The 15,170-nt window shown below is 45.4% G+C and overlaps 1 pseudogene; it reads right to left on the reverse strand.

Moving 5' to 3' along the window:
* The window catches only part of LOC122654668, a 63,392-nt pseudogene that overhangs the window by 22,920 nt on the left and 25,302 nt on the right, over positions 1–15,170 (reverse strand).

Genomic DNA, 15,170 nt, shown 5'->3' on the forward strand with positions numbered 1-15,170 from the left:
AAGCCACCCCCAAACCGGTTTGGGCCGGAATGGACCAAACCAAAACTAAACCATGCTGTCACTTGGGTTCGGGTCAGGCCCGATCCGGCAACCCATCAGTTTGAGCCAACCTGAATTCTGACCCATCGAATTGGGTATGACCCAGCCCAGTTATTAAAAAAGGAAAAATAGGAACATAAACGGAATTGTTCCTGATCTGTGATCCTGTTCCCAAATCGTTCACAATGCATCCCGGTTTAAATTATTGTTCCTCTATAGGGAGTTGGAATCGACCCTCTTGGGTTTAAGGGTTATTTTACCCTTCCGGACGCCATGGAAGTGGTTCGAAGTCTGGTTGTGCACCGTTTTGTGTGAGCGATAACTTTTTGTTTGGTTTTGCATTCTTGAACCCTGTTTTGACATGTGATTGTTATTGTGGTTTGAATCAAACCATTTTTGTCATTGACCTACATTTATGAAATTTTTATTTACGGATTGCCACTTGAACTCAAAATTTATTATTCTAAGAGTTTGAACCAGCTTGTTGGAAATTAAAGTGTTAATTTTCACATGGTTCTTGAGGATTGTATTATGATAATTACATGATTGCTTTTGGTTAAGGCATCATGTTGCATGAGATGTAAATTGGCGATTTTAAATTATGTATATGCAATGGTGATTGTATATTGGCATGGACAGGTCATGGACTCATGGGATTTAATGTGTTGATGTATGTGATGCATGGCTACTTTATGTTTTTTTCTCTTCTCCCCCCCCCCCCCCCTTCTCACTCCCCTTTTAATAAATGTACTCCCCGTTGGGCAACCCTAATTTTAAGAGGGTTGGTTATCTCAAGTTTTTCTTTTAGAGTTGTATTTTATTAATTTTAAAGTTTAGTGAGATGTAACTTGGCAGAGTACATGTAATGTGGTTCGGGGAAGAGTTGCAACGTGATGGAGGAGTGATGTTTGCCTGATGAGGTGGTGTCCAATGGGAGCAACCATAGAATTGATCAAGTTGCAGTTCAATCATTTATGAATGATTGCATGATCCCATGATTATGCCATATATTTATTTATTTATACGTGTGATGTATGGATGTGTTAAAATGAGCTACTTTGTTCCCTCTTTTGTAAAGCAAATGCGATATATAAACTCTTAATTAGAAGAGAATCCATGGCCTCCCATTGTCAGTGTGTGTAAGGATCTAGCCATTGGATTCTTGTAGATGCCGATAGGATAATACCAGAATCCAATAGTGAGATAGCCTGCACACACCTCATGTTAGATAAGAAGTGGGCACAACTAGTGGAAGTGACCTTCGATGGTATGGCATCATTTCACAGTTTGTAATTCACGCCGAGATAATGCGTATGCATTTGGCTTAACTGTATGTTGGCCGACAGGAATGAACATGACACTTGTGGCCGAATATATTGCAAGTCTAATCTCTCATTTAGGGATAAGACTGATAGAATGATCCAACCAATCATGACATGCATGATGACTCCCAACAAGGTAAGTTGTGTATGTAGGGATTGCATGGTTCCAATTCACACTATTGAAGCTAAAGGGAAGCTTTTGTGTGAGACACCATTGACTTTAATTGCCTTTTAATTGATATAACCAACTGATTCAATAAATTCAATACAACAACAACTTAGCTTTATCCCAATTAAATGGAGTCGGCTACAAGGATCCTTCGACACAATGTTAAGACAAAGTAGAAGAAAAGAAACACAACATTGTAACAAAAGTCAAAAACACAAATTAGTTCGGGTCAGCTACACGGATCCTTGTCCTCCAATCAGCTCTATTTGACGTCATACTAGGGACATGACCTAAAGTATGCATGTCTTTCCTCACTACTTCTCCTAGGGTCATTTTAGGCTTGCCCTTAGCTCTTTTAGTACCTTCAATCTGAATCAAGTCACTCCTCCAAACTGGGGCATCCAAAGGCCTACGATGGACATGGCCATACCACCTCAAATGACTTTCTCAAAGCTTATCTTGAATCGGGGCTACTCCCAAACCATCTCTAATATGGTCATTCCTTACTTTATCCTTCCGGGTTTTGCCCCTTATCCATCTCAACATCCTCATCTCTGCTACACTTAGCTTATCCACATGACATTTCTTAAGTGTCAAACACTCCGCACCATACATCATTGCTGGTCGAATGACTGTCACGTAAAACTTTCCTTTAAGTTTTGAAGGGATCCGTCGATCACATAATACTCTGGTTGCCCCTCTCCAGTTCTCTATTTGCCGAGGGGACTCCGTAGAATATGTTACATGCCGGCTTTTTCACTACGAGATCATATTGTCCTAGAGCTACCCCATTTGATCAAGACCATGCATAGCAGAGGCATTAGAGTCAGGGGAGGAAGGCTTTCAAGTTTTTGGTATTCTGTTCTCCCTTTGGGAGCTAGGGGGACTGTTCAGCTCATTTCTGGTTAGAATCTCCTCTTCAACATGTCGACTATAGATTACTTATTCCTTTGTAAGTCAATTAAGGTAGGGGTAACGGTAGTAGCCTTGGCATGAAAGAGAGGTTCAGAGGATCTACCGCGTCCAATCTTATTCCGAAGATGCAAGATAGGTTCCCGATTGAAAGAAGTCTGAAAGTTCATTCAAACAAAAGAGGTTCCATTCTGAAGTGTATTTCCACATATCGAAAAGCTATTTTCCTTCTCAGCCATCTTTGGCCTCCAAACCCTTCCAGGGCCTGACTTCCTACACCTACCTGGTCTCAAGCATTTCTCTCTCACTTAACTAATGCCCGGGGGGTGCTCCTCCGCAGTCTCAAGAACTCGAGCAACCTCCTTGCACTAAAGGTTCAAAAACTCCACCTTTGACTCAGAAGGATAGCCTTTTTCTGTCCTATAGCCCCTGAGAAAGCATGCGAGGCTCTGGAAGAGAGTAGTAGTTTAGTAGATGTCAAACTCGAAAGCTGTCCGTTCTTTGGATTAAAGAAAGAAGAAAGTTCCATCTCGTTGGCAAGCGGCAGTTCGATCTATGATTATCATTCATGGGTTGATAAAATCCTTCCATTTAGCAGCACTTTAGGATGGCATAGCCTTAAAGTTAACGGGGAGGTTCCAACAAGGAAAGGCTTTCGGTGGATACCTAAGCACCCAGAGACGAGGAAGGGTGTAGTAAGCCATGAAATGCTTCGGGAGTTGAAAACTGATGATTCCATGTTTCGTGTTTTTTATCGTGGGGTTTCCGAAAGCAAGTCAAATATGTTATTTTTAGCCGGGATGGCCCTCTGTATGAAAGATAGTTTATCTCTATGTGGTTGGTTGACGCATGAAACATGGGATTTGCTGATAGGTGGATGGAGCTCTTGTTATCACAATAGTATACTTCTTAGTTATAGGAGACTTTTTTATACCAAGATCATTCAGAAAATATCTCAACCAAGTACTACTTTTTGTGCAATAATAAACAACAACAACAAACTCAGCCTTATCCCAACTTAATGGGGTTGGCTACATGGATCCAAACACAACAAAGGAAAACTAAGTTCTAGCGAGGGATGCAATATAAAAGAAGAAATGGAAATGAGGAAAGATGCAAAATGGAAAGTAGGAAATGACAAGTGAAAGTGCAATATGAAAGATGAAAGATACTAAGAGGAAAGAAGCCCAACCAGCACGACAGGAGAATCTCAGCTAAATGGGGTCTACTACCTACATCCTTGCCCTCCAATAGGCCCTATCCGAAGTCATACTAGGTACAAGACCTAGGCTATGCATGTCCTTCCTCACCACTTCTCCTATAGTCATTTTAGGCCTGCCCCTAGCTCTTTTAGCTCCTTCAATCGGGATCATATCACTACTCCTTACTGGGGCGTCCCTAGGCCTCCATTGAATATGACCATACCACCTTAAACGACTATCTCGGAGTTTGTCACTGATCGGGGCGACTCCCACATCTGCTCTAATACGTTCGTTCCGTACTTAATCCTACCTTGTTTTTCCACACATCCATCTTAACATCCTCATCTCTGCTACACAAAGCTTATCAATATGACACTTCTTAAATGCCTAGCATTCTCCCCCATACATCATAGCCAGTCGTATCACAGTTCTATAGAACTTTCCTTTAAGCTTTAAAGGAATACGTCGGTCACACAGCACTCCAGACACACCTCTCCACTTCATCTATCCCACTTAAGATTTATAAAAAAAGATATAATAAAATAAACCAATCCAACCGAACCATCCATACCCAAAAGGTCAACTTGGAGTAGAATTTGTATTTAGGAGAAGAGATGAAGAACTAACTCATACCTTCTACAACCCCAGGCCTGCCTCTACCACTGACAGTCACAGAAAGAACGAACAAGAGGGAAATGAGTTCTGGATTTTGACAAGTGTAGGTGTTGATTTGTCTCACAACGAGCTGATGGAAAAGCAAGAGAAGGATTTGGGCATGCTAAGGTGAAAAATAAAAAAATAGAAGGGAAGAGAGGAATGGAATGGGAGTTGTCTATGTTGCAGTGGGACGGTGGATTGTGCTTTAGAACACTGACAAGCGCCACCCTCTGTCATTTGTGATGAACCTGCATAATCAGTGAAGGTTCTCTCTCTCCCTCTCTCTCAACCCCTCCTCTCAAGTTAGGGGCCTCTGCAATTCCCAATCAATTTCAGTCTCTCCCACTCTTAATATCATTAGATTAGAATCTTCAATCTCAAGTAAATAGAAACCAATGGATTGAACTCTCTTATATGCAGACAGAATTTTATTTTTTTTTTGTTTTAATGAAAACCTTATATGCAGAATTTATTCTGCACACCAAATGTGTTTCTCATTCTGGAATATATCCTGTCTAGTAGCAACCGAACAATTTTTATTTCTGAAGCATAAATGATTCTCAGAAATGATTTCACGTAAATAGGTCAGAAATAAAAAGAAATCATACCAAAGAGAACCTTAGTTGGACACACACACCGACGGCTAGATAATTAGGGCTGGTTTAGACCTTAGAACACAACAATCTTGCACTACCAACCACTGTTAAACTGCATTTTGGGCACCCAGATTAGGAGGATAGCACCTCAGAAAATCAACAAATATCAATAAAATACATGCAAACAGCAGCAACCATCATTACCAGCCAACCAGTCTTTCCACAGGAACAAGCAATAGCCTACGGTTTGAGAAATCACCACTCAAATCGCAGGGATAACAGAGAACTGAAACTGCATACAGAAGGGAGCCTCAGAATTGCCTAAAAATTTGTCTATGAACTGATTGATGTGTGTAGAGAACACTGCTGTAAAATTGCAAGATAATCAGACCAGCTGAGAGTGTTTCTTGAAAAACCCTAATTTACCAAGAATTTTGCAAGAAGTTGAGTAAAAACAGATCTGATCATAAAAAGAGGCACCAAAACATCTTCAATAATCATCACAACATCATATGCAGATAGGGAAGAAGTTCAGCCAATAAGAAGATCTCCTTGCACAGAGAAAATTCATAAGCGCATGAAAGAGAAAACCCTGTGCAGGTAAGGAGAAAGTACTCTTGCACAGATAGTCAACATCCACCATTAGGGCAATAGTAACCGCAAGAAATGAGCAGCAATCCATCCAGAGAAACAGTCTTCACCCTAGGAAACCCTAATTTTTCATAGTTCATCGATTAAAGTTTTAGAACAAACAAATACACTAGAACTTAGCGCTCTGCTACCATGTTGCAATACCAAAAACACTAGAACAAGCACAGGAACAGGCAAGTATTTATATACAATAAAAGGGAACAAAGAGACAAGTCCCCTGGTTATAAAAACCAGTACAGATATACCCAACACATACAATACATAAAAGAAAGAATTCCTAAACTACCCCTACCGGTAATACATAAAAATAACATTCTTAACACTTCTAATTAGATAATTACTTTTTATCACCAATACCATTCTACCCCTTACCTTGCTAACAATAAATCACTTTTTTTTTAAAATAAATTGAAGAGATTGAGTAAAAATCTAGAGGTGGGTAAAACTGAAAAGACGGGACTGAAAATGTGTTGGCTTTCCCAACTTAAACTTTGTGCTATTTCAAAGGGACAATCATTATGTGGCAGAGGGAATAGTTGTTTAACAATGGTAAAAAGGGCTTTGTTCACCAGTGCATCACAGTAAAATAAAAGCATGCATCATTTTACAAGAAATTCTAGAGCAGGAAATGAAAGGAAAAATTCAGAAGTTATACCAGTGAAGTAGTGAACAATGTTCTGCCTCTATAATCTATATAGTTTACCATTTCATGAATACATCCTCTAAGATACTAGACTATATTAAGATTGCCTTATTGATTGATAGTATTAATATTGCTTTATTGTACTTATAGTTTCACTAGAAGGGTTCAGCTTCCTGCATACCTTGATTGAGTCCACTGGACCAAGCTTGATGCATTCTTCTTCAATATCAGCCTCCAGTTCTGAACATAGATTGGGATCGGACTGCAAACATTGAACACTGTAAATCCAACAGACTTGACTCATTCCAAAATCAGAGTTTTGTACCCAATAATCCAAACAAACCAACTACATCAGCTAGTGAGCTGGAGAAAGATTGACACTGACCAGATAACTCTACATGTTGACTTATGACCACATTTTTAAAGGTTTCTGAATGTTTACCCTCATTTCAGCAACTATGAACAGATAACGAAGAACAACAGTAGTTGGAATTGACAACTTTGCATCATCACGCCCACCTAAAATGAGTGGGAAATGGTCATAATGTCACAAATAAACCAACCAACATCATGAAATTGAATCCAGGAATGAATTTAATAAGACCAAGATCTCACTTAAACACAAAAACCAACAGAAAGCAAATAAACATGAATACAGAAGATGTGTCTCAGTGCACAAGAAATGACAACAGAATAGGCTTAGCAAAAATATAGCTAATCTATAACCAATTAACCACCACCACGGTTGGTTTATTACCAAAGTAATGAAAGTACCATCCGCTCCTTTCCTCGTCTTTTCTCCGGATGGTGACATGATCTCCAGCATGCCCCCTTCTTCTCCAGCAACCCCTCCACCTGCCTCCACCACCCCTCCACCCTCTCCCTGCCACCTTTCTCCTCACCCCCCTGCTGTTGAACCTTCTGCAACCGCTGCTACCCCCTGGACATCCTTTTTCTCCGGCAGCTCTGCCTTTAAACCTGCCGGACACCCCCTCCACTATGTCTCTCCCACCACTCGCGATGGTTCCAAGGTTGGATTCTGCCCAAAAGGCCTACTTGATGAAGAAATCCTGAAATGGCAGTGTTGTCTTGTTGGCCATTTTCTTGGTAGCCGTCCTCCCTACCATGTTGTCAAGGCCTCCCTCCTCAAGCAATGGAAAGCCGTAGGTTCTGTTTACATCTATGTGCTATCAAATGGGATTTTCATCTTCAGGTTCTCGGAGGAAGCTGATAAAGCTCGTGCGCTGGAAGGTGGCCCCTGGCAGATTGGCAAAAAACAGATTTACCTCCGGCAATGGGACCATCACTCCTCGCTTCACAGGATTGATCTCAAATCCATTCCCGTTTGGATTACCCTTCCCGGCCTCCCTCTGCACTATTGGTGCCCCTCTGGCCTTAGCATCGTTGGATCGACCATCGGCACCCCTCTCTTCTCCGACGAGTGCACCAAGAAAATGGACAGACTTTCTTTTGCTCGCATCTGCGTAGAATTGAGTGCTGAGGATTCTCCCCCTGACTTTGTCACCATTTTGGAAGAAGACGGCCACTCCTTCTACCAATGTGTCCTCTACGAAGGCCTGCCTCACCACTGCTCTCTCTGCAAGGTCTTCGGCCACTCCTCGAAAAATTGCGAGCCAGGTCCTCTCTCGTCCAAGCACAAGAAGGTGATCATCGAACCTGCTCCTGAAACCCTGGTTATGGCTGAGACCTTCGAAGGTGGCTATCGAACTGCTTCGACTTCTGTGGAAACTACTGTGGTGCCTCCAACTTTGTCTTCGGAGGTCATCACTGTTGTCTCTGCTGACCTTGGGAACACTCTTCCACCAGTGCAGTCGACGCCTTCTCCCGCTATTACAGATATTGAAGAAAATCTGCTGGACTCCTTCCCTGCAATCGACGATGAACCCCTCTCCAAGGCCCCTACGGTGATGGCTCTTGGTCGGAAAAAACAGAGAAGCCGTCGCCAGAGAAGCACTCGAGACTCCGGCGAGGCTGCATCCCTTGGCGATAGTCCCGATGCCTACCTACCCCACTGCTCTACTGACGCTGGAAACAACAGGTTCGCCACCCTCTCGGGTCTCGATCCTGAGATCCCCTGTGCTGTCGATCTCTCACCTGCTCTCCCCAGGTGCTCTCTGAGAGCGTCAACGACGGCCTGCACACCCTGCAATCACCCCTGAAGCTTCTGCCTCTGTGTCGTCCTTCCTCCCCTTTTGGTAACGAAGATGAGACCCCCCCGTTGACAACTTCCAAACCCCCCCCTTTTCAGCCCTCAACCTTCCCAAAAAACCCATCCCAACTTTCCACATGGCCACCATCACCCTCACCCTGTCCTATCCCACTTAAACCTAGATACCTCCCACCCGACCCATACACCCGCCTCACACCACTTATTCCCCATTCCCCCTTATAACCCATCCCGGCCTCTCTCAACCGAACCAGCCTTGGACCCCCAAACCGGCTCATCTGCACCCACCCAGTCAAACCAAACCCACCCCCACCCCCCCTCCCCGCTGGTCTGCTACCCCCCGTTAAAGGAATATCGCCTCCGACCCCGTAGTGTCCCACCGGGGTCTAGAGTTACCTCCTCCACTGGTTGGTTGCCCCCTCCTCCCCCCCTCTCATGATCCCTTGGACCATTTGGAACGTCCGTGGGCTCAATGCCCCGGCTAAGCAAGCTGAAATCTGAGCCCGCCTCAAGTCCTCCAAATCCCCCCTTTGCTGCCTCCTTGAGACCAAAGTGCTCGAGCACAATTCGTCCCGCATTGCTCACTCTCTTGCCCCCTCTTGGTCCTTCCTCTCCAACTATGACCACTCTCCTTGTGGCTGCATATGGGTTTTGTGGGACCCCATCAAATTCCATATCTCGGCCTCCTCCTCCTCCTCCCAATTCATTCACCTCAGCATCTCTAACCACCTTCATAATCATCTCTTCTTCTTCACCATGGTCTATGCCCTCAACCGCCATCCTGATAGGATCCCCCTCTGGGACAACATCAGATCTATTTCTTCCTCTGTTGGCTCCTCTCCTTGGGGCATTGGAGGCGACTTCAATGTCGTCCGTTTCTCCAGTGAAAAACTGGGTGGTTCCCCTATTGACCACCAAGCAGTTGCTGCTTTCAACTCTTGTCTCGATGACTCTGGGCTAAACGACCTCAGATGGTCGGGTGCTGATCTCACTTGGCACAACAAGCGCTCTGGCCCTGACAGAGTTGCCTGCAAACTTGACAGAGTCCTTGTCAATGACCCTTGGCTTTATTCCCTTCCTTCCTCCTATGTCTCCTTTGACCTCCCTGACCTTTCTGACCACTCCCCCATTTCTCTCTTTGTCCTCCCTTATCTATCCTTTGGTCCTAAACCTTTCAAATTCTTTGACATGTGGACCTCCCACCTTGACTTCCTTCCCCTTGTCCAATCTGCTTGGAATATTCCAGTCCATTCCTTCTCTTCCCCTCTCCTGGCCTTCTCCAAAAAATTCAAAAATGTCAAGTCAGCTCTCAAAGCTTGGAACTCTTCCACCATTGGCAACATCTCCTCTCGGATCACCTCTTGTCGGGACACCCTCTCCTCCATCCAGCTTCGCCTTCAGGCTGATCCCCTCAACGCCTCCCTCGCTGAAGAGGAATCCTTAGCGGCTTCGGACCTTGCTTCCTCTCTTTCCCAAGAAGAAAGCTTTCTTAAACAGAAATCCAGAATCAAATGGCTTGAACTTGGCGACTCTAACACCGCCTTCTTCCACCGATCCCTCAAAGCCCGATCCAACTCCAACTCTATTCTCTCCCTTACAGAAATCCAGAATCAAATGGCTTGAACTTGGCTTGACCGTCTCCTCTGTTGACTCCATCAAATCTGAAGCCATGAACTACTTCACCGGCATCTTTTGTCCCCCTGCCACCACTTCCTCCCCCATTCATGCTGACCTTATTAACAAATTCCTCCCCCCCACCTCATTAACACCCTCAATTCCATCCCCTCTGACTCTGAAATTACAGCTGCTGTTCGATCCCACAAGGCTAGTAAAGCTTCAGGTCCTGATGGATTCAGTATGGGATTCTTCTCCTCTTGCTGGGACATCATTAGTGTCGAGCTTATCAATACCATCAAGAGCTTCTTCTTCAATCCTCACCAAATCCAGAACATTAACCACACCTTCCTCTGCCTCATCCCCAAGTCCTCTGGTGCCTCTTCCATGTCTGACTTCAGGCCCATCTCCCTTTGCAACCTTCTCTACAAGTTCATAGCCAAAATCCTTGCCAATCGGCTTAGCCTTGGCATTGACTCTCTTGTTAGTCCTAACCAATCAGCCTTCATAGCCGGGAGAAGCATCTCAGATAATATCATCCTTTGCCAGGAAATTGTTCGAGGCTTCGATAGAAAATCCCACTCCCCCGCTGCTCTCCTTAAGATAGACATTCATAAGGCTTTTGACTCCCTTCGCTGGGATTTCATCTCCCAAGTCCTCCTTAAGATGTCTTTCCCCCCCCCATTTTTGTCAACTGGATCCATTGCTGCATCTCCTCCCCCCGCTTCTCGATTCTCCAAAATGGCAGTCCGGTTGGGTTTTTCCCTTCCTCTGTTGGCATCCGCCAAGGCTGCCCCCTATCCCCTTTCCTCTTTTGCCTCTTCCTCGAAGTCCTCTCCCATAGCTTCTAATCTAAAACCGACCTTCACCTCATCTCCCCCATTCCTAAATGTAAGCCTACCAACTTGACTCACCTGGCCTTCGCTGATGATCTCATGATCTTCTCCAAGGCTGATCCCCACTCCATTGAGTCCATCATGTCCTCCCTCCTTTTCCAAAACCTTTCGGGGCTTCGCTTTAACCAGATGAAGTCCCAAATATTCCTTGCTGGGGTTTCAGACCTAACCAAAACCTCTCTGTCCTATCTCACTGGCTTTACCATTGGAACCCTCCCAGTTCGATACCTTGGCCTTCCCCTCATCCCTGCCAGACTTTCTGCCCACCATTGCTCTCCCATCCTGGATCTCCTTCGCAAGAGATTGCAGCTTTGGAAAGCAAAGGTACATTCCTATGCAAGCCGTCTTGAGCTTATCAGATCGGTCCTTCAGTCATGTTACATATATTGGAGTGGGGTTTTTGGTCTCCCAAAGGCAACTATCAAGGCAGTTGAATCCATTATGTGTGCTTTCCTTTGGAAGGGGGTTTTTGGTCTCCCGAAGGCAACTATCAAGGCAGTTGTTCCCAAATCTGAAGGAGGGCTCGGGCTTAGAAGAATAAAGGATGTCAACATTACTGGTTCCATAAAGCTTATTTGGAAGATCCTCACCAACAGATCCTCCATCTGGACTTCTTGGATTTATGCCGGGCCTCTTCACAGAGATTCTATTTGGTCTGTTAGTCTTGGAGCTGATTCCTCATGGGTTTAACGCAGTATTCTTCAGGTCAGACACCTAGCCAGAGAGGCTATTACTTGCAGGATTGATGATGGATCAACCACCCTCCTTTGGCTCGACAAGTGGCACCCCTCCGGAGTCCTCTCTTCTATTGTGAGCCCTAGAGATATTTACTCCTCTGGTCTGGACAGAATTGCCCATGTTGCTACCATCATCTCCAGTGGCTCTTGGTCTCCCCCCATTCCCTCCTCCCCCCCTCTCGCCGACCTTTGGAGCACCCTCCCCCCCATTCCCCCTGGACATCAAGGAGAGGTGACACCATCTTATGGCTCCCCTCCCAATCGGCGATTCAGCTCTCATTCGCTTGGGACTTGGTTAGACATAGAGGGACCCCCTGTCCTTGGCATAGAGTTGTTTGGTTTCGTGGTCACATTCCTTGCCATAGCCTCACCGCTTGGCGTGCCCTGGCTGGTTGCCTCCCCACCCAAGCCTTTCTTGCTCATCGACATATTCCAGTCCCTCCCAGCTGCTGTCTTTGTTGGAATGGGACTGAAGATGTTGATCACCTTTTCTTCACTTGCCCCTTTGCCCCTCCATTTGGACCCGTGTCCTCCGCCTTTGCTGGCCAGGTAGACGCACCCCTCTCCCTCTCAGCCGAGACTGGATTTGGATAGACATGACCTTCGGAGGGAAGTCGATTTGCGACTCGGTTGGCAAGATTGCCTTTTGTGCCACTATTGCTCACATTTGGATGGAACGCAACCTCAGAAGATGGACATCCAACTCCCGCTCTTTCGACATGATTTGGAAGGCCATCTTTTTTTATGTTTCATCTAAAGTTAGATCCCTCCCCCTTAAGGATGTGAAGGATTCCCCAAGGAACAAGCTCATTGTTGTCTCCTGGGGCATCCCTTCTTCTATCCTAACCCCCAGTTAGTTTTTGCTTCGGCTTGTACATTCTTTCTCTTTTCTTCGTAATTAAATTTTTATTCATCCAAAAAAAAATTAACCACCACCACTAACAGAATTAAGGGACTAGCTGGACCAGCAAAACTCACTCAACATGGATTGTTGGATCTGTTTTCTGCCATTATGCTTGGGGTCAGTTCTTCATAAGAGTTGCAGAATAAAAATTTCATAAGCATATACAGAACAAACAAAATCCATAGGTAAACGAATAAAGTAAAACTAGGGAAGAATGAAGACCAGGTGGAACACCCACCTAATAGAAATGCCATCAGGCCAACTTTGCCAAAAATTTGCTAAAGATACATGCATTCCAACAGAGAACTAATTAACTCAATTACCCACAAAAAGTACTAAATAATTCAATGAATATAAAGTTCTTACGGTTTTTTTCAACAGAAAATAGCCATGAAACAAACTTTCCACACAAAATGTGACTTCAGGGTGGTGCAATTTATTGCATAAAACCAACAAAAAACATTTACAAAATTTTCCCCTATAAAGTGTAATTTTTACCTAACAACCATGCATATGACATTTCAGTTTGCCAGGATAAAATTCCACAAACCTCAATATCCATATTGGGTATAAAATTTTATGACCTTTTTTATAGGTTATAAAAAGACAACAGGCAACAGAAAACATTTAGGAGTTAGAACTTATGCTTTATAAAGGTTTAGAATAAATGCTTTTGCACCCTCATTATATTTTATGAAAAAACAAAATGGGACCAAATTGTACAATAAAAAACCATGACTACAGTTTCATTCAGAGAGATTAACTTGTCTAATGAAAAATTGGATGGAACAGAGAAGTCAACAACTGAAGTTTCATTGAAAGACTACCAAAACAAGGAAAAGAGATCTCATCTCCATATCTTCCCTAACATTACAACTAGAACACATGTTTCAGATGCGACAGCATCAAGGCCATACGAATCGTTGGAGACTATGGTGGCGCAGGATAAGATTTGGAGTTTCGTGGGGCTTGGGAATGGTGTCTCCTCCCTCTCGGGAGGATCGCCTCCTTGATCCTGGTATTGGGGGGGGGGCCCTGCTGTGTCGCGACCTGCTTCTTTTGCTGCTATTGTTTCTCGATCACTGGCTCCATCGCCGGTTCAGGTAGATGTGAAGAAGCCCTCGACTTTTTTTGGGGTACCGACGGTGTTTTTTTCCAAGGACGAAGTGGCTCTATCGGAGCAAGTCTTCTCCTCCTCTTTGATTGCTAAATGCAGCTTTGGCCGTCCTTCTCTGTTTGCGATTAAGGAGTTTCTGCTGAAGAATCTCTTCCTTCAAGGAGAGGTTGTGGTTTCGGTGTTGGACCCACGACATGTGCTGTTGAAGTTCTCGGTTCAGGTAGATTTTGTAAAGACTTGGATGAAGGAGCAAGTCCATGTCCAGGGCTACCTGCTACGTTTCATGAGGTGGACGTCGGACTTTGCTCCTGGCTGGGAGTCTCCGTTTGCTCCCGTGTGGGTCTCTCTGCCAGGCTTACCCGTCAACTTTTACCAGGGCAACTTCCTGGTCTCTATTGCTGGCTCTATTTGTAGGGTGTTAAAAGTGGATGGCGCGACTGAACTGCACTTGCACACTGGCGGCTCGCATTTGCGTTGAGGTGGACTTGAGGGCTTCCCTCCCTTCGCAAGTTTGGGTTGGTCGCAGCTCTGATGGTTTCCATCAGAAGATTGCTTTTGAGCGGCTTCCGTTGTATTACAGCTTTTGCTCGAAGATTGGCCACTCAAAGGATGCGTGCAGGAAGGCATTAAAGGTTGCGTCGAAGCACATTGGTCCTCCTCCGCAGGGTGTCAGCGAGGTTGTTCAGGGCTCTGTTCTTGGTGAGGGGGCGGCTGCCACTGCCAAGGAGGCTGATCGAAATTCTTTGAGAGTTTTTAACCCTACGGGGGAGGAACCTTCGCGGCCTGGGGGTGGCTTGCGTCGTGGGAGGCTCGCGACTGGCCGTGGTTCCCCCAGAGGGGGTGGAAGGTGGAGACCAGCAGGTTTGGGGTTTGACGGTGTTCGTAAAAGGCTGCCAGGTGTGGCTGCCCCCACGGTGGAGGCTGTTAGACCTCGTGGGCAAGTTGTTGCTGCGGGTGTTCCTGCTGGGGAGGAGGGTGTGTTTCCTGCTCTGGCTGATGAGGTGGGGGTCCCTGCGCAAGGTGTCTTGGAAGCCAAGAAGGTTGCGGCTCCATCTTTGGCTGGTTTGGACAACATGTCGGGTACTGTGCTATCGTAGGTGGAGTTGGATTCTTCTCGTGAGGTTGCTGGAGTTGAGGGCAGCGTTGATGTCCGTGTGGCAGCTTGCTCTCGATCTTTGGAGGGATGCTCTCGATCTTTGGATGGTGGCTCTCGGCCTTACTTTGAAGGGAGGTCTGCGACTCTCAGCTGCAGGGATGATTTACAAGTGGACAAGGTATAGGTTACCCAAGTGGATCGTGTTGCCTTGCTGGATAGCTTCAAGGCCTTTCAAGCTTCTCTAGGGGGGAGAGTTCATAGAACCCTTAAAAGGCTGGGTGAGGGGAATGCTATTACCCCCTTGGACCTCCCCTTGGTAGAGGGGGGGGGAGCTCAGCCTGCCATAGGCAGCACTGCCAACGTCTATAAAAGGAAATTGCAAAAGCATGCCCGCTTGCCAAAGGGTGCTCGGTGGGAGCTCTTGGGC

The sequence above is a fragment of the Telopea speciosissima genome, chromosome 3 (genome assembly GCF_018873765.1).
Source record: "Telopea speciosissima isolate NSW1024214 ecotype Mountain lineage chromosome 3, Tspe_v1, whole genome shotgun sequence".
NCBI classification, from domain to species: Eukaryota; Viridiplantae; Streptophyta; class Magnoliopsida; order Proteales; family Proteaceae; genus Telopea; species Telopea speciosissima.